The 23,620-nt window shown below is 46.4% G+C and overlaps 2 pseudogenes; one reads left to right on the top strand and one right to left on the bottom strand.

Moving 5' to 3' along the window:
* The window catches only part of LOC138812426 (voltage-dependent calcium channel gamma-2 subunit-like), a 351,801-nt pseudogene that overhangs the window by 298,972 nt on the left and 29,209 nt on the right, over positions 1 to 23,620 (top strand).
* LOC138812370 (serine/threonine-protein phosphatase 2A 65 kDa regulatory subunit A alpha isoform-like) lies at positions 1,583 to 22,588 on the bottom strand (annotated as a pseudogene).

Raw genomic sequence — 23,620 nt, 5'->3', positions numbered from 1 at the left:
AATTGTGTTTGATGTCTCCCCTGCTCTCATGGGACAAGCAACTGGGGCTCCCTTTCAGGTCAGTTCTCATTTGCTTGCGACAGTTTTCTACCGGAACTTTCAGTTTTCAGTCTTGGCTGGTGAAGTGTCATCTCTATGCAGTGTTGGTTTATAACTGGGCCGGGTCAGCTCTCCTTCCTGGCTGACAGGCACAGGGTAGAGCCGGGTCACTGCTTTACAGTTTGGGCAGGTGTATACAGATCCGGAAAATACTGTCAGCTTTACATTGTATATCAGTTGCCCACCACCAAATAGGTCCAAATTTTTCATATGCTATCTATTGCCATCTACTCCTTTCTATCTCGTATATTTGTTCTGCTAAAAAACAAATTTGAATGAAGAACAAACCCTGGCACCTGCAGAAATGGATGGAACTGGAATTCCTCAGACATCTTGGGAAGGAAAACAAGCCAGACAAGAAACATAAATATTTTTATCCCAGGTGGAATCCAGACTTTAAAAGACAGAAACCTAGCCTCGTGCCGGTGGCTCACTCCTGTCATCCTAGCTACACAGAAGGCTGAGATATGAGTATCACGGTTCAAAGCCAGCCAGGCCAGGAAAGTCCATGAGACGCTTATCTGCAATAAACCACCAGAAAACCAGAAGTGAGGCTGTGGCTAAGGTGGTAAAGTGCTCACCCTCAGCTGAAGAACTGAGGCACAGCGGCCAGAACCAGAGTTCAATGCACAGGAGTAACCAAAAAAAGAAAAGATATAAAACTTTAAAGGAGACTCACACTGATGTCCTCTACCTCAGGGCCCTTGGGCATGCTTGCAGTACCCAGTGGGAAACCCAGCCTTTGATACAATACTATGTGCTCATCAAAAAATGGATGATTTTCCCAGGGCAGGGGTGTGGCTCAGTGAACTGTAAGAGGACTTGAGCAGTAGGAGGATGTGAATAATAGGAGGATGTGAACAGTGGGGCTTCCGCAGGCAGCCTGTGGCCTTGGCCAGCTCTGCCACAGCAGGCAGCATGCCCAGGGGTCAGGACACCAGTTTGAGTGCTTAGGACTAAGTCTCCTCACAGAAAAGGGCAGAGACAAAGGCCCCAAGACATTCCCCCAAGCCCCCACTAAGACCTGAGGGCCGGCTGTTTCTACACCTTTATTTCTTTGTGAAAAGAGGGAAAAAAGGAATAAAATATAAATAGTACAGTTGACACAAATAAACCACTGGGGTGGGGGGTTGTATGGAGGGAAAGGGAGGGAAGTGGGTGGGAGGTAGGTATGGGTACCCATCTCAGTAGCAAGACGCGGTTATCCGGACGCTCATGTCTCTCCCTACAGGACGGGAGTGGTGCCTTCCTCCTGGCTGCTGTCCATCCCACTGCGTGTCCCTCAGCCTTTGGGAGGGGGCTGGGCACTGTCTCACCAGGGGGGTCAGGGAACGTGCATGGGGCCAGGTCTGGGATCAGTACATGCAAGGGAGGGCTGTCAGCAACACACTGGCTCCATGAGGGAGGAGCTCAGGGAGGGCTGAGTCAAGGGTAGGCCAGAGGCGGGGCATTGGATGCCCTAGCACTGGCTCTTCTTCCAGCATCAGGCAAGAGACAGAACTGGAGGAACAGGAATGGGCCGGCTCAGAAGCCCAGCCTGGCCCTCTTGTGCCCCTGCCCAGGCCCTACCACCCTCTACCCATCCACCCGCCTGTCTGGCCTCCCAGTCCCTGACTGGGCACTGCCACTCTCTGGCCTTCCCAGGTTCCTGCCAGGGCACCACAACCCCTCCCACCTGCCATCGCCCACCCACCCACATCCTGCACCGGTCAAGGCCTCCTGTGCAAAGTACTTGACATCCACATCCGTGTCCTGGGGCAGCTTCTCCAGGACTGGCTTGACCTCGCTCTGCAGAGGGGAATGGGCTGGAGAATGAAGCAGATGGGGGCCCACAGTTGGGAACTCAGTTCATGCATGGCTACCCCTGCCGAATTACAACTTGCATCTCCAGATGGCTAGCAATGCTGAGCCACCACTCAGCTCCCTTCCCTTCACAACCCCTCCCCATAAGGCTCGCCACCGCCACTGCCCACTCCTCAGTCTACAGTGAAGCTGACACTGGGAAGCAGCAGGGAGCAGTGTCAGGTGAACACAGTGGTGCACAGCTGGAATCCCAGCCACTGAGGAAGCCCTAGCAATAGCTGGATGTGGTGGCACCCGTTATCCTAGCAGTGTGAGCAGCATGCACAGACCAGGCAGCTTGGGCCTACACATACACTCTGTGAACTATAACAAAGGCAAAAAGCACTGGGAGCATGGCTCAAGTGGCAGAATGCTTGCCTAGTGAGGTCAACCCTCAGTATCACCATAAAGGAAGAAACAGTGTAGCTGGAGAGGAGCATAAGAACAGCGAGTCCCGGCTCACCTGTTGTTGAGAATGGGCCCGATCTTCTGTAGGGACTTGGCCACATTGAAGCGAACGTTGGCAACGGGGTCCCCTGCCATGCGCACGACAGAGGGTAGCATGTGGTTGGTGGTGATGTTCGGCCCTCACACCTCCTACAGAACCTGTCCAAGCACAGGCACACGATCAGTACAGTGAGTGCCTGCCACCTGGGCCCGGATGTCGAGGCTATGCCAACCCTCACTGGCATCCAAACAGAGTGTACAACTGATACCATCTCCCCCAATTACGATTTACAATGAGCTCAACTCTGAACACACAGCCAACGGTGGGTCTCACACCACCTCACCCACACCCAGGCCAAGGGTGCTCGAGGCCTGGAGCCTGCGCAGCTCCAGATGTGTACTGCTTGCCCTGGCCCTCAGCCTCTCCATTTGCAAGCTTGGTGTCAGGGGGGCCGTGAGTGCCCCTCCACTGTGAAGCCGGCTCCTGGGTGCAGGTGTGGCGTGGGCCACACTCATGTTTATGCAGAAGAGGGTAGTCATGCGGTGCAGGTAGTTGGGGTCTCCAGACATGGCCAGCACCTTGGGAATGATGGTGGCATGTGCCCACTCCTTCCTGAACTTCTCCACAAGCTTCTTGAGGTTGTTGGTGGCTGCCTCATGGATGGGATAGACTGCAAGGGGGACAGGAAGGCTATAGGGGAGTTTTAGAATGGGTCATGGCTCAAAGCCAGCCTTTCCCAGGGTTCCAACAGCAGGGGACAGGGCACAGACATTACAGTGGCATGGCCCCACCCACTGGCTACCGGGTCTTTCTGCCAGGACTCACCATGGTCCACCAGCCATGCCATGCACAAAGAGTTGAGTTACTCATCAAAGAATTCCTCTCCCTGCTAGAGGAGAGAGGTGGTGAGGGTTCCAAGAGTGAGGGAGGCTGGCTATCCTCCTCTCCCATCCCTGCCCTACCTGGCATGCTCTGGATCATCCACCAGCTGCCCAGGCAGCAGGGGCATGTACTCGATGATGGCCAGCCACACCCTCCAATTGGTGTCCTTGGCAAACTCCATGATGGCGGGCAGCAGCGACTGGGACAGCTGCCTGATGTCGATCACCTCGTTCACACAGTCCAGGTTGGAGATGATGTTCAGCCACACCTCTGAGCACTGCAGAGGATGGGGCTCCAGTGATGCGTGACTCAAGGCGGCCCAGAATGGGGGAGGGAAGTGCCACCCCACAGCAACAACTTACAGACCTGCCATCTCCCCAGGACCACTGCCCCAGCCCCAACCTGGCCCCGGGGATATCCAATGGATTCCAGGATCTCGATTGATCAACTGGGTGGGAGACTGGGGGAAGGGAGATTCATCTCGTCCTTCAGCTGGGCCAGGAAGAGGGGCAGAAGGTGCTCAATGGTGTTGTCTTTGCCCAGGATGGGAGAGAGACCCATGATGATGAAGGCCAAGGGGGACTTCACTTGCTGGTTGGCATAAGACACCAGTTCCTGGGAGGGAGAAAGGAGGGAGGCCCCAGGGAACCTGCTTCAGTCTTCTTTGCACCTGATTGACAGGGAGCCTGGGGGTGGGCTGCAGGGTCAATGCCTCCATCTCATTGTCTACAGCCTGCGAACCAGGTGCCTGGGATGTTTCCACAGCCTGTTCTGTGCCCTCTTTCATGCCCAGCTGACTCCCTCCACCAAACCGGTTACCCTGATCCATGGCAGGATCTGTGTCATGATCACAATCTCCCTACAATGTGCGGAGAGGTTCTTGCAGAACTCTGCAGGCCAGGGTGGGGGATGTGATGGAGCCAGCTGCACCTCGACCCTGAGCTGCCCTCCTCAAGCATGGGTCATGAGCACCCACCTTTCACCTTGTAGGAGGCCACGGCATTCACCTCGGCCTCGCAGTCCTTCATCAGGTTCTGGAAGGCGGGCACCAGGTCTGTCTTGGTTATCTCAGGTCCCCCTGCTATCTGGAGCTATAAACCCAGAACCAGGGAGAGGTGGGGTGTGTGGAGCAAAAGGGGGTCAGGCAGCCTCTCAGCTATGGAGGCCAAAATCCAGGCAGAAGCAGTGCCAGAGGTGTGGAGACTAGGCAGGCTGCTCTCCCCAGAGCCAGGCCTCGTCGCCAGCAGCGTGCGCAGAAACCACAGACCTTAGTTCACATCATCCAAAGTGGGGCTTTCTGTGACCAGATCCAAAAACATGCCAGCGATGCAGAGTCTCCTGCTTTCACATTTATACTAAAATATAGTGGGCTGAGTCACTAAATGGGCAGGGGAGCTAAGGAGAGACATCTCAGAAGAGGGAAGAATGGCAAAGAAACACAGGAGGATATGCTCATCATCTCTGGGGATGAAGGAAGTACAAATCACAACAACCCTGAGATTCCATCTTAATCCAGTTAGATTGGCCAACACTGTGAATTTGAACAAATGCTGATGGGGAAGTGGAGAAAAGGAACCCTACTGCGCTGCTGGTGGGAATTTGAACTAGTACAGCCACTCAGGACAGCAGTCTGCAGGTTCCTGGAAACACTAAACACAGACCTTCCCTCCCACCTATTCCTGGGCATCCAAACTGAAAGTCATGACAAGGACACCTGCACACCCATGTTCACTGCCACACTACTCACAATAGCCAAGATATGAAAACAGCCCAGATGTCCCACAGTAGATGAGTAGACCCACAAAATGTGGAAAATGGAACTTTACACAGCAATTAGAAAGAATAAAATAATATCATTTGCAGGAAAATGGACGGAACTAGAACAAATCATGTGAAGTGAGGTAAGCCAAGATTGGAGATTAATGGTGCACATTCTCTCTGATATAAGGAAGTTAGATCTAAAATGCACTTGAGGGCTGGGAATGTGGCTGAGTGGTAGAGCACTTGCCTTGCATGCATGAGGCTCTGGGTTCAATTCCTCAGCACCACAAACGCAAAAATAAAAAAGTCAGAAGTGGTACTGTGGCTCAAGTGGTAGAGGGCTACCCTTGAGCTGAAGAACTGAGGGATAGAGCCCAGGCCCAGAATTCAGGCCCCACGACCGGACCCAAAAAAAAAAAGAGAGAGAAAGAAAAAACTAAAATACACTGGGATATGACAACTGCAACAGAAATCCAGAAACTCACACGCAGTGAGACCAAAGGAGAATAGTCTTAGGAGAGAATCACAAAGGCCCATTGCCTAAGCATCTCTTCATATTCATATAAAATATTACACATACTGAAACAAATCTCAAGATGTCAAAACAAAAAAAAATACATATATATGTTTTGGTTTTAACTTTTGATTCTTCTGTGTTCTCTATGTGATAAACAGTCTGTTCCCGTGTTATCTTTGGGAGGGTCCAAGGAGCAGAAAAGGATGGGAAAAAAAAGTGCATCCATGGAGCTCACTGAACATTGAGGAACGTGAACTGCCCAACTCATGGGTGGAGACGGGAGGGAGGGGCATGGAGGGAATGAGAGAACAGCAGGCACTCACTGTACTAAAGGAAATATCCTGCCGAAACTAAACCAAGATGAGTTAAACCAGCTTAACAGGGCCATATCAAGTATTGAAATAGAAACAGCAATAAGAGTCCTCCCATCTAAGAAAAGTTCAGGACCAGATGGTTTTACAGTGGAATTCTACAAGGCCTACAAAGCAGAGCTCACACCAATACTCCTCCAACTCTTCAATGAAATTGAAAGAGAAAGTTCACTACCGAACTCAATCTATGAAGCCATCATAACCCTCATCCCAAAACCAGGCAAAGACTCATCAAAGAAAGAGAACTATGGACCCATTTCTTTGATGAACATTGATGCAAAATTTCTAAACAAAAGTTTGGCCAATCGACTTCCACAAGTCATCCAAAAAATCATACACCACGATCAAACAGGATTCATTTCAGGGATGCGAAGCTGGTTCAATATACGCAAATCAATTAATATAATTCATCACATCAACAAGAGCAAGGATAAGAACCACATGGTTGAGTTAAACCAGCTTAACAGGGCCATATCAAGTATTGAAATAGAAACAGCAATAAGAGTCCTCCCATCTAAGAAAAGTTCAGGACCAGATGGTTTTACAGTGGAATTCTACAAGGCCTACAAAGCAGAGCTCACACCAATACTCCTCCAACTCTTCAATGAAATTGAAAGAGAAAGTTCACTACCGAACTCAATCTATGAAGCCATCATAACCCTCATCCCAAAACCAGGCAAAGACTCATCAAAGAAAGAGAACTATGGACCCATTTCTTTGATGAACATTGATGCAAAATTTCTAAACAAAAGTTTGGCCAATCGACTTCCACAAGTCATCCAAAAAATCATACACCACGATCAAACAGGATTCATTTCAGGGATGCGAAGCTGGTTCAATATACGCAAATCAATTAATATAATTCATCACATCAACAAGAGCAAGGATAAGAACCACATGGTTTTCTCAATAGATGCAGAAAAAGCATTTGACAAGATCGAACACCACTTTATGATAAAGGTTCTGGAAAGATTAGGAATCCATGGAACCTTCCTCAATACAATAAAGGCTGTGTATGACAAACGAAAAGACAGCATTGTACTTAATGGTGAAAAACTAAAGCCATTTCCTCTAAGCTCAGGAATGACACAAGGATGTCCACTCTCTCCACTGCTCCTCAATCTAGTATTAGAATGCCTAGCTACAGCAATAAGACAAGATGCAAACATAAAGGGGATGCAAATAGGGAAAGAAGAAATAAAACTCTCCCTCTTTGCAGATGACATGATCTTGTATTTAAAGAATCCCAGACTCCACTCCCAAATTACTCAAGCTGATTCAAAACTTTGGCAAAGCAGCAGGGTATAAAATTAACCCTCAAAAATCAATGGCTTTTCTGTATACTAACAAGGAGAAAAGTGTGGCTGAAATTAGGAAAGCAACTCCATTCGTAATAGCCCCACAGAAAAAAATACCTAGGAATTAACTTAACCAAATAAGTGAAGGGGGAAGATGGCGGAGGAGAAGCTGGAATCTGAACAAGCTCTCGCATAGAAAGCAGTTTTAGAGTTCCAGTGAACAGTCCTAAGCCAGAGAATCACACCAAGTGTGCCATCACAGGACAGAGAGTTAGACAAGAGAGGGGAAGCCAAGGAAACACGTCAGCTGCCGCTGCGACGGCAGGGTCGCGGTGGCGACCACCGCCGCGGGGTCATACCTGAGACACAGAGTCCAGGACGAAGGATCCAGACGCAGCGGACGAGCGGATTCTACTCAACACCAACAAGAACCGACAAGGAGCGGACATCTTCATCCTGCTGTTTGCAGACCAGAGACGACCCAGGATCCAAGACTCGGCGTGAGTACAAGCCCGACGTCCTCACTCCTTCTCAGGGAGCAGAGGAGGGAAGGCCACCCCTCCCCCCCCAGCACCGGTGATCTCCATCTTGGATACCGACAAAGCTCGGAGGAGCTGCTAGCTCCAGCTCAGGCCTTGGAATAAAACGAGTCATTTAGCAGGTCACAAGAACTTAATGGCGAAGTGACCTGCCAGACTCAGCTCCATCCAGGGAAAAGTCACCCAGCTCAGGCGCCAGCCATTGGAGTGCCTTGCCTCACTGGGTAACCAGAGGAAGAGGCTGCCCCTCCCTCTAGCAGCCACCACAATCAATTGAAAAACAGAAACCCTGAGAATGGCTCCAGGCTGGGCGCTGTGAGCTTTATCACAAAATAGCCCCAGGGAAAAGCTACTGTTTGTTGAAAGGCCTCAACTCTACCCAGAACCTAGCCTCATCACCACATCCCCCTCTTTTGTGATTCTCAAAGCAGATCACCCTCCCAGAAAACTAACCTGGGAGGGGGATCTCAAAATCTTGGGTAAAGCAGAGCATTTTTCTGCCTCTTCCAACAAACCGACTTAAGAAACCAATCAAGCCACAGGACCTCAAGCTGACCAGAGACTCCAACAAGAGACTGGTTACAGACAAAAGGGAGAAACAGGATTCTTCCCACTCCTCCCCCCCCCAAAAAAAAAATCAAAAGAATTTTTTTTCTTTTTTTTTTCTTCTTCTTCTTTTCTTTTTTTTGCTTGTTTTTTGTTTTTTGTTACCTTATATATATATATATATATATATATATATATATATATATATAAATTTTTTCCCTTCTAAAACTTTTATTAATCTTTAATTTTTGCCTCTTCTGAAAAAATAATTGTTTTCCAGTAACTTTTTTTTTCTCATCTTATAATTTTTATTTTAGGAATATGTGAATGAGCGTTTTCCTTTCTTTTCTTGTCTTCTTTCTCTTTTTCTTTCTTTCTTAATTATCTTTTTGTTTTTTGTCTAGCTCTACTGAACTTCTGATCTTATCTTCTCCCTTTCGCATCCTTAAACTTTTTCACATCTCCTCTATGTCCCTCCCCTTCTCTGAACATATTCATATTCCTCTCTAAATAGACGGTCTTTTAACCTCTATAATAACATTAATTTTTACGTTTCTATTTTTTTTTCTGGTCTCTCTTCATTCCCCTTTCCGTCTCTTCTTTTTCTCTCTCTCTCTACTTGCATCCTACCCAACCCATTTCCTGCATTGTGATTAGGACATAGTTAACTCTCCCTGTGCCTCCCCACACCAATCTATTCCTATTTTTTACCCACATCTCTCCCTAATCCTAATAATTTCTGGTTTTCCAAATTCTTTTCTGCGGTTCGAAGTCCTTTAACATATAGTTGTTTGATGTTGAATAGATGTATCTGTTGAACTAGATTGTATCTGTAGATTATTGACTGTACAAACGCAAACTTTGGTTGATGGTTGCCTTAAGATAGTGTTCTAGCACAAAATTGGTGCAATCTTCATCTCAAATGGGCAGAGTAAGCCGGAAAAACACAAGAAAAATGGCAAATTCGGGTATCTCAATTCCCAATCTTGATAATCAGGGATTAGAACAGATAAAGAATAATCCAGAGGAGAGTTCCCAAATAGCTCTACAAACACTAATAGCAAACATGATAAATGAGAAGTTTGACAATGTACAAACGACTCTGTATGAGCGTGATAGGGAGAGAGAGGAGGCATCCCAGAAGTTTATACAGGAATATCATAAGCGTGAGAAAGCTACTCAAAAACTGATACAGAATTTGCGTGAACAACTTGAGAATACTCAAAGAGAAAGAGAGGAATGGCGTGAGCAGGCAGAGAACACTCAAAGAGAACTGCAGGAATCCGACGAATGGGAAGAAAGAGAACTGCAGGAATCCCACAGACGGGAGGAAGCTAATCAAAGAGTAATTCAGGAAATGAGAGACCAGGTAGAGAATACACAAAGATCACTAAAGGCATTCATGGAATCCATTAACAAAGAGCTGAAGGAAGTCAGGGAGACAACAAAGGGAATGCTGAATGGAACCCAACAGAAGGAATGGGAGTCCAAATAAACCATAACCAATAAACTAAGTGATTTGAGAACAAACACTGAACACCAAATTAAGGAAGTAAAGAAATTCATACAAGACCTAAAACAGAGCTTCAACAAAGAACTTGAAGCCATCAAAGCTGACCAATTAGAAGGAAAAGAGATAAAAAACAAAGTAGAGAGTCTTGACAGCAGGTTAGACGATGCAGAAGATCGAATCTCAGGGATTAAAGACAGCCTAGATATTATAGAGAAAGAACATACAACCATCCAAGACAAGTCCAAGAAATACGATAGGTCTATCCAACACCTGGAAGACACCATCAGAAGGCCCAATCTAAGGAAAATGGGTGTAGAGGAGCACCTAGAAACAGAAGTTAATGGTCTAGGAAATTTGTTTAACAGGATCCTAGCAGAGAACTTCCCAAACATACAAAAAGATAGGCCTATTCAGATACAAGAAGCTTTTAGAACCCCAAATAGACCAGACCAGAATAGGACATCCCACTGTCACATTATAATCCACACAGGATCAACCCAGACTAAGGAAAAGATCCTTAAAGCTGTCAAGGTGAAAAGGGTAATCACCTATAAAGGGAAACCCATTAGAATTACCTCAGATTTCTCAGCAGAGACAATCAAAGCAAGAAGAGCCTGGAATGACGTATGCCATGCCCTAAAAACAAACAACTATCAACCAAGAATACTGTACCCAGCTAAACTCTCCTTCATAACTGAAGGCCAAATAAAAACCTTCCATAGCAAAGAAAAATTGAAACAATACATCTCCACCAAACCAGCCCTACAAAAGATTCTTAAAGATGTCCTACACATAGAAAACAAACAACACCACAACAAAGGCCAAGAAACTGCACCCAAACTGAGAATCCAAAAACCTTAGGAAGAACCCAGTTTTCACAGCCCCCAAGAAGGTGGATAACATGGCAGGAACTCCCAAATACCTCTCAGTCCTATCTCTTAACGTTAACGGACTGAACTCTCCAATTAAGCGATATAGACTGTCTAGTTGGATTAAAAAACAAGACCCTTCTAGCTGCTGCCTGCAGGAGTCACATCTTGCCCGTAAAAACAAACACATTTTCAATGTCAAAGGCTGGAAGAAAATCTACCAAGCAAACGGCCCTCATAAACAGGCGGGAGTTGCAATCCTAATGTCAGATAAAATAGACTTCAAATTAAAATTCGGGAGAAGAGATAAAGAAGGTCGCTACATACTAATTAAAGGATCTCTCCTTCAGGAGGATATTACAATTCTAAATATCTATTCGCCAAACAATGGAGCACCCAAATTTATCAAAGAAACACTACTTTCCCTCAAATCCCATATAGATCCAAAGACATTAATAGTTGGGGATTTTAACACACCATTCTCCCCACTAGATAGACCAACTCGGCAAAAACTCAACAGAGAAACCGCAGATCTAAACAGCTGCATAGATCAACTAGACTTAACAGACATTTACCAAACAATTCACCCAGCAGCATCAGAATACACGTTCTTCTCAGCAGCACATGGAACGTTTTCTAAAATAGACCACATTTTAGGCCACAAAGCAAACTTGTCTAAATTCAGAAACATGGAAGTTATACCTTGCATTCTCACTGACCACAAGGGAATAAAATTAGAACTCAACACCAAAAGCCACCAAAGAAAGTCCGGTATCACATGGAGGCTGAACAACACACTGCTGAATCATGAGTGGGTCATGGAAGAGATTAGAAAGGAAATTCAAATGTTCATGCTATTCAACAAAAATGAACACACAAATTACCAGCTCCTCTGGGACACAGCAAAGGCAGTACTCAGAGGCAAGTTTATAGCTCTGAGCTCCTACATCAACAAATTGGAGAGATCTGAAACTAACAATTTAATGACACATCTAAACCTCCTTGAAAAAGAGCAGCAAGATAAACCCCAATCCAGTAGATGGAAAGAAATAATTAAAATTAAATCAGAATTAAATGAATTAGAATCCAAAAAAACTATAGAAAGAATCAACAAAACAAAGAGTTGGTTCTTCGAAAAACTTAACAAAATTGACAGACCCTTAGCAAACCTTATCAGAAAATGGAGAGAACACACCCAAATTAATAAACTCAGAGATGAGAATGGAAACATCACCACGGAAACAACCAAGATTCAGAACATTATAAGGGAATACTTCTCAAAACTTTATGCTAATAAGTTTGAGAACTTGACAGAAATGGACCTATTCCTAGCAAATATTGACATGCCAAAACTAAACCAAGATGAGTTAAACCAGGTTAACAGGCCCATATCAAGCATTGAAATAGAAACAGCAATAAGAGACCTCCCAGCTAAGAAAAGTCCAGGACCAGATGGTTTTACAGCGGAATTTTACAAGGCCTTCAAAGCAGAGCTCACACCAATACTCCTCCAACTCTTCAATGAAATTGAAAGAGAAAGCTCACTACCGAACACATTCTATGAAGCCATCATAACCCTCATCCCAAAACCAGGCAGGGACTCATCAAAGAAAGAGAACTATAGACGCATTTCTTTGATGAACATTGATGCAAAACTTCTCAACAAAATTTTGGCCAATCGACTTCAACAATTCATCCAAAAAATCATACACCGTGATCAAACAGGATTCATTTCAGGGATGCAAAGCTGGTTCAATATACGCAAATCAATTAATATTATTCATCACATCAACAGGAGCAAGAATAAGAACCACATGGTTATCTCAATAGATGCACAAAAAGCATTTGACAAGATCCAACACCCCTTTATGATGAAGGTTCTGGAAAAATTAGGAATCCATGGAACATTCCTCAATACAATAAAGGCTGTATATGACAAACCTACAGCCAGCATTATACTCAATGGTGAAAAACTAAAGCCATTTCCTCTTAACTCAGGAACAAGACAAGGATGCCCACTCTCTCCACTTCTCTTCAATCTAGTATTAGAATGCCTAGCTACAGCAATAAGACAAGATGCAGACATAAAGGGGATCCAAATAGGCAAAGAAGAAATAAAACTCTCCCTCTTTGCAGATGACATGATCTTGTATTTAAAGAATCCCATAGACTCCACTCCCAAATTACTCAAGCTGATTCAAAACTTTGGCAAAGTAGCAGGATATAAAATTAACCCTCAAAAATCAATGGCTTTTCTATATGCCAACAATGAGAAAAGTGTGGCTGAAATTAGGAAAGCAACTCCATTTGTAATAGCCCCACAAAAAATAAAATAACTAGGAATTAACTTAACCAAAGAAGTGAAGGACCTCTATGATGAAAACTTTAAAATCTTGAAAAAGGAAATCAACGCAGAACTTAAAAAATGGCAAAACCTCCCATGCTCCTGGATTGGCAAGATTAACATCATGAAAATGGTAATACTTCCCAAGGCTATCTACAAATTCAACGCGATGCCTATCAAAATTCCACCCTCATTCTTCAAGGAAATAGAAGAGGCAATCCAAAAATTCATATGGAACAATAAAAGACCCAGAATAGCAAAAACGCTCCTCAACGGAAAGAACACTACTGGAGGAATATCAATACCAAATTTCAAACTCTACTATAAAGCCATAGTAATCAAAACAGCTTGATATTGGCATAAGAACAGACCTCAGGACCAATGGAATAGAATTGAAAACCCAGAAATGAACCTACAGACCTATAGCCATCTAATCTTCGATAAGGAAGCTAAAACAATAGAATGGAAGAAAGACAGCCTCTTCAGTAAATGGTGCTGGCAAAATTGGTTAACTACATGTAGAAAACTTAAGCTAGATCCTTATATATCATCCTGCACCAGAATCAACTCCAAATGGATCAAAGACCTTGAACCCAAAGCAGACACTCTGAAAACATTACAGGATGGAATAGGAGAAACCCTAGGTCTCCTGGGCTCAGGCCGAAATTTTCTGAATAGAGACCCGGAAGCACAACAAATCAAAGAAAGGTTGGACAAATGGGATTGCATAAGGTTGCAGAGCTTCTGCAGGGCAAATGACATAGCTAGCAAGATAAATAGAAAGCCCACGGATTGGGAGAAGATCTTTACTAGCCATACAACGGACAAGGGTCTCATATCTAAAATATACTTGGAACTCAAAAAATTAAACCACCCAACAACAAATCCTCAAAGAAACAACTGCCCAATAAATAAGTGGGCGAAAGACTTAAAGAGAAGCTTCTCTGAAGAAGAAAGAAGGATGGCCAATAGACACATGAAGAAATGTTCAACATCCCTAGCCATAAAAGAAATGCAAATCAAAACAACATTGAGATATCACCTCACTCCAGTTAGAACAGCAAAAATCAAGAACTCTAACAACAACAGATGCTGGAGGGGATGTGGACAGAAAGGAACCTTACTTCCTTGTTGGTGGGAATGTAAACTTGTTCAACCACTTTGGAAAGCAGTATGGAGGTTCCTCAAAAGACTTCACATAGATCTCCCCTATGATCCAGCAATCCCACTTTTGGGCATTTACCTAAATGCTTACAAACAAGACCACACTAAAGCTACCAGCACAACTATGTTTATTGCAGCATTATTTACCATAGCTAAGATATGGAACCAACCCAGATGCCCCTCAGTAGATGAATGGATCAAGAAAATGTGGTATATATACACAATGGAATTCAATGCCTCCATCAGAAAGAATGACATTTCCCCATTTGTTAGGAAATGGAAAGGCTTGGAAAAAATTATATTAAGTGAAGTAAGCCAGGCCCAAAGAAGCATAGGTCCCATGGTTTCCCTTATTTGCAATATCTAGTATAGGTATGAGTCAAGCAGAAAAGGTCAGATAATGTGATGTAAGGAAAATGAACCCTTAAATTTGTATTTTAATGTTTTTGTTTCTTTCATGCATGTGTTTCTAACGCATTTATAAGATTATTTCTTTGTTGCTTTGTATGTCCCTCCCCCACAGTGTAACCCCGCTTTCACTATATTTGTTGTCAGTATAACATGTGGAGGAGATGGGGACAAACAAGTCGTTTAAGGATTCAGGTGGACCTGTTGCAACAATGAGAAGTACAAAATGTCATGTCAAAACCAACTTTACAATGTCTGTGTGGGGTGGGGGAGGGGTATGATAGGGTGGAGGGAGGGGGGAGGCTGGGAAGGGAGGTGAAGGGTAAACAAAGGAGGAGGCTGCAATGCTTGGTAAGAAATGTATGCATTATCCTGCCCATGTAATTGAAGCCCCTCTGTACAGTATGTTCTCAAATAAAATAAAATTAAAAAAAATTAAAAAATAAAAATAAAAAAAAAGAAGTGAAGTACCTCTAATATGAAAACTTTAAAAACTTGAAAAAGGAAATCAAAACAGAACTTAGAAAGTGGCAAAAACTCCCATGCTCCTGGATTGGAAGATGGCTTCCTAAAGCTATCTATAAATTCAATGTGATACCTATCAATATTCCAACCTCATACTTCAAGGATATAGAAGACGCAATCCAAAAATTCATATAGAACAATAAAAGACCCCGAATAGCAAAAACAATCCTCAACAGAAAGAACAGTGCTGAAGGAATATCAATACCAAATTTCAAACTCTACTACAAAGCCATAGTAATCAAAACAGCTCCGTATTTGCAAAAGAACAGACCTCAGGACCAATGGAATAGAATTGAAAACCCAAAAATGAACCTACAGACCTATAGCCATCTAATCTTCGATGAGGGATCTAAAAAATAGAATGGAAGAACGACAGCCTCTTCAGTAAATGGTGCTGGCAAAAATTGGTTAACTACTTGTAGAAAACTAAAGCTAGATCCTTATATATCACCCTGCACCAGAATCAACTCCAAATGGATCAAAGATCTCGGAGTCAAAGCAGACACTCTGAAAACATTACAGGATGGAATAGGAGAAACCCTAGGACTCCTTGGCACAGGCAGAAATTTTCTTAATAGAGATCTAGAAACACAACAAATCAAAGAAAGGTTGTACAAATGGGATTGCATGAAATTGCAGAGCTTCTGCATGGTAAAGGACATAGCTAGCAAGATCAATAGAAAGCCCACAGATTGGGAGAAGATCTTCACTAGCTATACAACAGACAAGGGTCTCATATCTAACATATACCTGGAATTCAAAAAATTAAATCCCCCAACAAAAAAACTTCAAAGAAACAACTGCCCAATAAATAAGTGGAATAACGATTTAAAGAGAAACTTCTCTGAAGAGGAAAGAAGGATAGCCAATACACACATGAAGAAATGCTCAACCTCCCTAGCCATAAAAGAAATGCAAATCAAAACAACATTGAGGTACCACCTCACCCCAGTTAGAATGGCAAAAATCAAGAACTCTAATAACAACAGATGCTGGAGGGGATATGCAAAGAAGGGAACCTTACTGCATTGTTGGTTGGAGTGTAAACTTGTTCAACCACTTTGGAAAGCAGTATGGAGGTTCCTCAAAAGTCTCCACATAAAGCTCCCCTATAATCCAGTATTCCCACTTTTGGGCATTTACCCAAATGATCACAGACAAGGCCACACTAAAGCTACCAGCATGACTATGTTTATTGCAGCATTATTTGCCATAGCTAAGATATGGAACCAACCCAGATGCCCCTCAGTAGATGAATGGATCAAGAAAATGTGGTATATATACACAATGGAATTCTATGCCTTCCTCAGAAAGAATGACATTCTCCCTTTTGTTAGGAAATGGAAAGACTTGGAAAAAAATATATTAAGTGAAGTAAGCCAGGCGCAAAGAAACACAGGTCCCATGGTTTCCCTAATTTGCAATAACTAGTATATGTGTGAGTCAAGCAGAAAAGTTCCAATAAATTGATGTTAGGGAGATCATCCCTAAGATATGTATTCAAATGTTGTTTTTCTTTCAGGTGATTGTTTCTGATGCATTTATAAGATTATTTCTTTGTTGCTTTATATGTCCCTCCCCCATGGTAGAACCCTTGCTTTCCCTGTATTTGAGGTTGGTATAATTTTTGTAAGGGAAGGGAAAAAACAAATCGTTTAACTAGGGATACAGGTGGATCCATTGAAACAATGAGATGCCCAAGTCATTATGTGGCAAAACAAACTTTACAACTTTGGTGGGGGGGAGAAGGATTGCGTGGGGGATTGGAGGGAGGACCTCCCACAGTTATAAAATAGGCTGTGCACAGCAGCTCACACCTACAATCTAGCTAGCTATACAGGAGGCAGAGTTAGGAGAATTGGAGTCCAAGGTCAGCCCAGGAAAAAGCTCGAGATCCTAGCTGAAAAATGAAGCAAAAGGGTAGGGTGTGCCTCAAGAAGGGGGGCACCTGCCCAGCAAGCACAAGGCCCCTGTTCAGAACCCCATTCTGCAAGTATGAACACATGTCTCTACGAAGGTGTGCCTAGTGACTCTGCGTTTTCTTGAGACTGGTTGCCAGAGATGCCTTAAGCTTGCTCCTGACCACGCTTGCTCCTGACCACCACCAAAGCCGATGGGTCCACACTAAGGGCACACACAAGGGTAGCCCTCCAAGGTCCTCATGCTCTTTTACCAGTGTAACTGGTATAGTGTGCTGGTGGGCAGCCCTGTTTCTACCTCAGCTCCTTGTCTGTCTGCACCTTCCACTCCTGGGCAGGACAAGAATCTCGCTCAGAGCCCAGGACAGAGAGCTTGCCTTTCCCACCTTTCCCAACTTCTCTGGGCTCTGCCATGTGCAAAGTGGAGTAAGTGACAGCTTCTCATTGTGAACGTGCACCCCGCAAGTGGGGGCAGCGGGGCTCCACACAAGCCAGTCTAACCTGACCCTGCCAAGATCCAGCCCTGGCTTCTCTGCCCATGGACGTCAGGCTGCCCGCTGCCTTGCAGGAGAGACACGCATCCCTCTTCCCTTCAGCCTTGGCCCTGCCTGTGCCCTGCAGGCCACACACACCTCAGTGAACTTGTCGGCCACCATGTAGCAGACACACCAGGACTTGTCCTCGGCCGCCTGCCGCAGTGTGGGCATCACCAGGGCCTCCAGGTCCTCCTGAGGCAGGAGCTGGGTGATGTTGACACACGCCTCCACTGCCAGCAGCCGCAAAGAGTCCTGGGGAGCAAAAGGGGTGCTGAGTGCCCAAGTGGCATAAGAGATGAGGGCCCAGTGGCAGGACGGGGGGGAAGGGAGAGAGGCCAATTGGGGAAGGAGGGGGGGCATAGACACACCCGCTAATCAGAGGCTAAGTTGGAGAACGTGGGGATGATCTTACTCTTGACGTTATCCAGGTCCAGGGCCTTGGCTTACTCCCAGAGCTTGGACACTGTGGTCCGCCTCACCATGGGGGTGTCATCTGAGCAGAGTTTCCGGGAGTACCTGGGGTGGTGATCCAGAGTGGCACTGGGCAGGAGGAACCTGGAGCCAGGAGAGATCAGATGGGGTAGACCCTTGGGTGCCATGCTTGCTGCCCAGGGCATAGGAGGCTTCAGACAGGATAGGAGGAAGAGGAGGAGGGGGGCCTTCAGTCAAGGCAGCTCAAGGGAGCAACAGGTAGGATTACTGCACATCCAAGCATCCGTGGGGGGGGGGGGAGAGCCACTGAGGCCCAGCAGGTGAGCTGTCCCAAGAGAACAGGACAGGGGTGGTGGGGCAGGTGGTGGCAGGGGAGCCGGGGATTCACTGGGGGAGCTCTGCCTTCACAGCGCTGTACACTCCTGGGTAGCAGACAGAGAAGAGACCACAGGCAAAGGTGCAGGAAGTGAACCAGTTTCCCCCTGCTAGCCGTTTCACCAGCAGTATGAAGTGGACTTCGATGTCAGAGGGCGAGAGCTTGTGGGAGATGGCCCAAAACGACTTCACCACCGTGTCCCGCACCACCGTGTCCTCCACCGTGGCCCCTACTTCCAGTGGGGGCTGCAGGGGCAGAGAAAGGGGGTGGCACTGATGCTCTGCTCAGCCCTCCAGCCCTGAGTTCAAACCCCTAGAAAGCACCGTGCCCCACTCCCAACACGGCTCCATGGCTCCTGTCTTTGACCTGGGGATGGGAACCCCCATGTCACTCATGAGCAGGCAGTGCACATTCTCTGGGATCCCACCAGGCAGGGTCCCAGCTGTTCAGCCAGGGCCAGGGTTACCTCATCCTCAATGTAGATGGTGTCTCTAGGGGCAGGGAATTCCCATCACAGCCTATCCTGAGCCCCGGCACCCTGGAATCTCGGCCCCAATATACTCAAGTTTGCTGTCAGTACCCAGAGTTTTCCCATATGGCCAGCACAGAGAACAAGATATGACCTGGGGGTGGGTGGGGGAGCACTGCATGACAGTCCGACTCTGCACCCCTAAGGGAGGGGAGACTGAGTCCCATCCTGTGCAACACTGTGGCAAGCAGATTTCCTGTTCAGGTACAGCTTACACTCTCAGCACTGTTCTCTGCTAAAAATCCTTTTCTATCTGTTCAGACTCGGTTCAGCTACTGCCCCCTGGAGCTTTTGCAGGCTGTCTCTCCCTAAGCTTGCCCCCAACCTCTGGCCCCTGTGCCCGGCTCCCACCCGAAGACAGTGCCAAGCCCAGCCACAGTCTCAGGTCTCAGGGCTGTGCAGGGCAGGCTGGGGCACCACCAATCTCTGGGATTCTTCCTTTCTGACATAGGACTTGCCACAGGAAGTGAAGCACCCAGTCCTCACAGCACCCCCTCCAGAACCGCGACACTACACTACTGTCCTTTAAGATGCCAACCTGGCATTTTGCTCTAGCCCACAATCACGCTGCAGTAACTGCTCACAAAACCAATCCTGCATGTTCTGCAGGAGTGAGGCCGAGGCTTCTGCTTTGCTGTCTCGACAGCATTAGCTTTCCCAAAAGACATGGCACCTGCCACATGCGACTGGAAAGGCTCCCAGTCAATGCAGACAATTTGCCCTAGAAACCCCTCCAAGGAGAGAGCAAGACGAGCATTGGCTCGATGGAGCCTCTCAACATCTGCCACCCGAAAAAGAAAAACAATATAGTGAGGATCCAAGCCATACTACCTTTGGGCTTGGGTCCTTCACTTGACAATAGCAAGTTGGTCAGCCTGAGAGTACACCCGAGGTGTGCCCCCCCAAGGGAGTGGGAACCCACTCTAATGGCTCCCCCCTTTGAATTAAAATTGCAAACAACCAAAGGAAATGGGATCAAAAATAGAATACATCCTCCAGGAAACTTCATCCAGGGATTCTTGGAACTGCAAAAATATTACCCGATGGCTGTCTGTAATTGTAATAACTTCATGGGGTGTCCTGTCTTTTAGTAGGGCAAATAAGGGCACAAGACTATCTCTAGGGACAGGAACCCATGGCAACAGCCAATGATTTCCACTAAAAGGCTCTGAAGTTGGGTTGAGGTCAGAGAGGCTGGAATATCCAGCAAAGGTTTAAGGGCCTGGCCTGAGTCAAGGTAAGGTGGGTTCCAAACACCTTAAAAGGAGGTACATTTTGAATTTTATTGAGAGCTATGGTAAAACTCCCCTTTTTAAATATGGTGAGAACCTGGGCCAGAAGGCCCTCCATGGGGCCCGGGTCTTGGTGCCCCAGGATTATATCATCCATGTAGGCATAGGCAAGGGAGGTATCTGAACCAAGTATAGGCCCTAAAAGTGTGGCTAAGTATTGTTGGCAAAAGGCCGGGCTAGAAGGGATGGAGAAAGCAAACTTCTCACAGTCATCTGGATGCAGGAGGATTTAAAAAAAAAAAATCTTGAATATCAATCACAACCAAGGTATATTCTGAAGGTATAGCAGGAGTCCAGGGCCTGCCTCTTAGGGGCATTCCTACTACTTCCATCCTTTCATTTACCTTACTTAGATCTTGGAGCATATGCCAAGCCCCAGAGGCTTTTTGAATAACAAATAGGGTTGTGTTCCAAGGACTCACAGAAGGGAGTATGTGCCCAAGGTTTTTCTGTTCCTCCACCAGAAGGTGGAGGACTACAAGTTTAAGTTTGGTCAATGACCACTGCTCCACCCAGATAGGGCTTCCTGGCTTCCACCTAATGAGAGGTACTGGGGGTGGGGGAGTGGCCTTTAGGATTGGGGGTGCACCAGAGCGGGTCCCCTATGATTTTCTCTGTAATTATGAAAGTTAAAAAAATCCTTTTCCTTAATTCCCTCTAGATCCTGTTTAAGCCTTTGTGCTTCTTCCCCATCCAGGATATCATCATAGGATACTCGATGGTCTGTAGTGACCATGGCATCCATTTGTCTTAGCATGTTTTGCACTAGTAAATTGGCAGTGAGGTTCTTTGCCACTAAAGGGCATATCTTTCCCTGCTCTCAATCTGGGTTAGTCCAGTTCATAAGGGTGATCATCTCTTTGAACTGGGAGTTGCCTCCTACCCCCAATATCGGGGGCCCAGATGCAAGTTTCCAGTCCAATGGCACTTCCTCCTCACTGAGTACAGTTCGATCTGCCCCCGTGACAATTAAGCAGTGAAACTGCTTCCCACCTATGTTATGAGAATACTCATGATAGGGCTGAATGCCTCCACCAGGGGGACAGTCTAATGGGCCTGGGTCATCCTGCCATGAGGCTGCCTGGGCCTCGCAGCAGAGGGGGTTCCTCCTTGAGTTAACGGGACTGGAGAATGCCCCTACCCTAGTTTAAAGGCTTTCCATCTAAATCAAACTTGGAACGACAATCCTTTTCCCAATGGTATCCCTTCCTGCACCTGGGACAGGGTGTTGGGGGCAGTTTGCCACCCCCTACCCCAGGCCAGGTGGTGGGGGATTGTTGTAAAGAGTCCCTCTTAAAGTGTCCCTCCTGCCCGCAATTAAAACAAGTCCCTCTCCCCAATGGTATTAGGGTTCCTTGGCCCTGTGCTGCAGGTGATGGGTAATAGCCTCAGACATTGCTGATGTCTGAGCCTGTAATGCTAAAGCTAGTGATTGGGACTGGTGCTGTTGTGTTCCCACATCTTGCCAGGCCACCAACCATCTGCTCAGGGAACTTTCTCTCTCAATACCTCACAGGCCATTCGGTGATCTGCATTCATTCCTTCCCAAACCAGCAGCTTTACAAACTGATCTTGTAGGTTCCCTGCCAGCAGCTTGCAGTTAATACTCTGTTGGACTCAGTCTATAAATTCAGCTAGAGGCTCACCAGGTTTTTATCTCATTCCTGCTCTGAAGGACTCAGTAAGCCCATCATCCAGTTTGTACCATATGGCCAGTCCTGACTGCCTCACCTGGTCACACTACAGACCAGGTATTGCAGCCTGTTGGACGCTGCATCTCTGTTAACATGGCAAAAGTAATAGGTATCACCGGTTGACCCTGCCGGTTATTACCGCCAGCACTCTGCATTCCTCCTTTAAAAAAGCACACCATTTAATAAACTGAGAACTGGTGAGGATGGCTTTGGCCACATCCAGCCAGTCCTTAGCTTCCCATGGTACCATTCCAAGGGCCTGTTAGCTCCTGGTACCAGATTGACCAGATATGCCTGGGGAAGCAAATCCTATGGTCTAGGGTGGGGCTCCTGGGTAGCCCTTCCTTTCCTGGGTAGGTCTCTGAGTAGGTTACTTCCCCAGCCCTCGGCCCCTCCGTGGAAGTTTGGTAGGGATCCAGGTCTTGCAGGTCCCTCTCACAGGTCGCATAGGGTGACGTACCTCCCCTCAAACAGGGCAATAGGGAGAAGGCCTATTAGCGTCAGGGGCACCTGAGTTAGAGGGGGTAACTTTCACCCTTGTTTTGACTTCCACTGTGCATGTTTCAGTGCATTCTCAGTTGAATTTGAACCATTCCTTTTCCTTCCCACTTCCCAAGTCCTCCTTTACTCCCTAAGGCCTAATGTTGCCTCCTCCTCCTTCTCCTGTGAGGTAGCATTACCCATACTAAGGGTTTCACTTACCCTGAGAGGCTGCTTAGCCTCAGCCAGCATCTTTTCCTTTCATGCCCCAAGTTGGGTGCCAGATGTCGGGTCTTTGTCTGTTCCTCGAAGATGGAAGGGGTCAGAGGAAAAATAAGTGCGGCAGTTCAACCAGTCCCCAGCCTCCCTTTGCCTGGGAGACAATCAGACACAGTGGAGAGTCAAGTCAAGCAGGAAAACTCATTTATTAACACACAGCAAGCCCTTTTTAAAGCAAAAAAGAGCGGGTGGCATGGCAGGGGAGGAAAGGAACCAATCACTGTCAAGTTCACACCCTATCATGCACCTATGCTTCCATGGTCTGGTTATGAAATAAACATAAAGCAAATCGGGCTCTACCCACTCAACTCCCTCTCTCAAAGCCATCTTTGCTGCCCATGTGCTCTACACACAGCCGTGCTGTGGCCAACACTATGGGTGAACGAGAACCTGAGACTGTGCAGGTGGGACTGGACTGTACAGGTGGATCTGGGTGCTCAGCTTCTGGCTCATTAACTCCCTCTGGAATACAGGCCATAGAACCTGAGCTTTGTTTCAGAGATGGCCATGGTAACTACTGCACACAGCTTTTCCATCTCAGAGCCATCCCAGCAGAATCCTGACCAGTGTCTGACAGTACATCCCTTTACCAGTTTGGGGAACGATCCAGACCCACGTGCCAACAGGAGGACCACAGAGTGCAGGCAGAGGCTCTGCTAGGCCCCCAGCTTGGCCCTGTCAGCACCCTGTCACACCCTTTCTGCTTGATCACACTTTGACACAGTAATCCCCATCCAATGAAATCTGCATTAAAAAAAAAAGTACAGCCGGGCTGGGAAGTGGCTCAGTGGTAGAGTGCTTGCCTTGCATGCTTGAGGCCCTGGGTTCAATTCCTCAGCACCACATAAGCAAAACAGAAAAAAGCCGGAAGTGGCGCTGTGACTCAAGTGGTAGAGCACTTGCCTTGAGCTGAATTGCTGAGGGACAGTGCCCAGGCCCAGAGTTCAGGCCCCACAA

The sequence above is a fragment of the Dipodomys merriami genome, unplaced genomic scaffold (assembly GCF_024711535.1).
Source record: "Dipodomys merriami isolate MVZ:Mamm:240054 unplaced genomic scaffold, mDipMer1.0.p SCAF_57, whole genome shotgun sequence".
Lineage (NCBI taxonomy): Eukaryota > Metazoa > Chordata > Mammalia > Rodentia > Heteromyidae > Dipodomys > Dipodomys merriami.
This window is presented reverse-complemented; position numbering and strand designations above follow the sequence as displayed.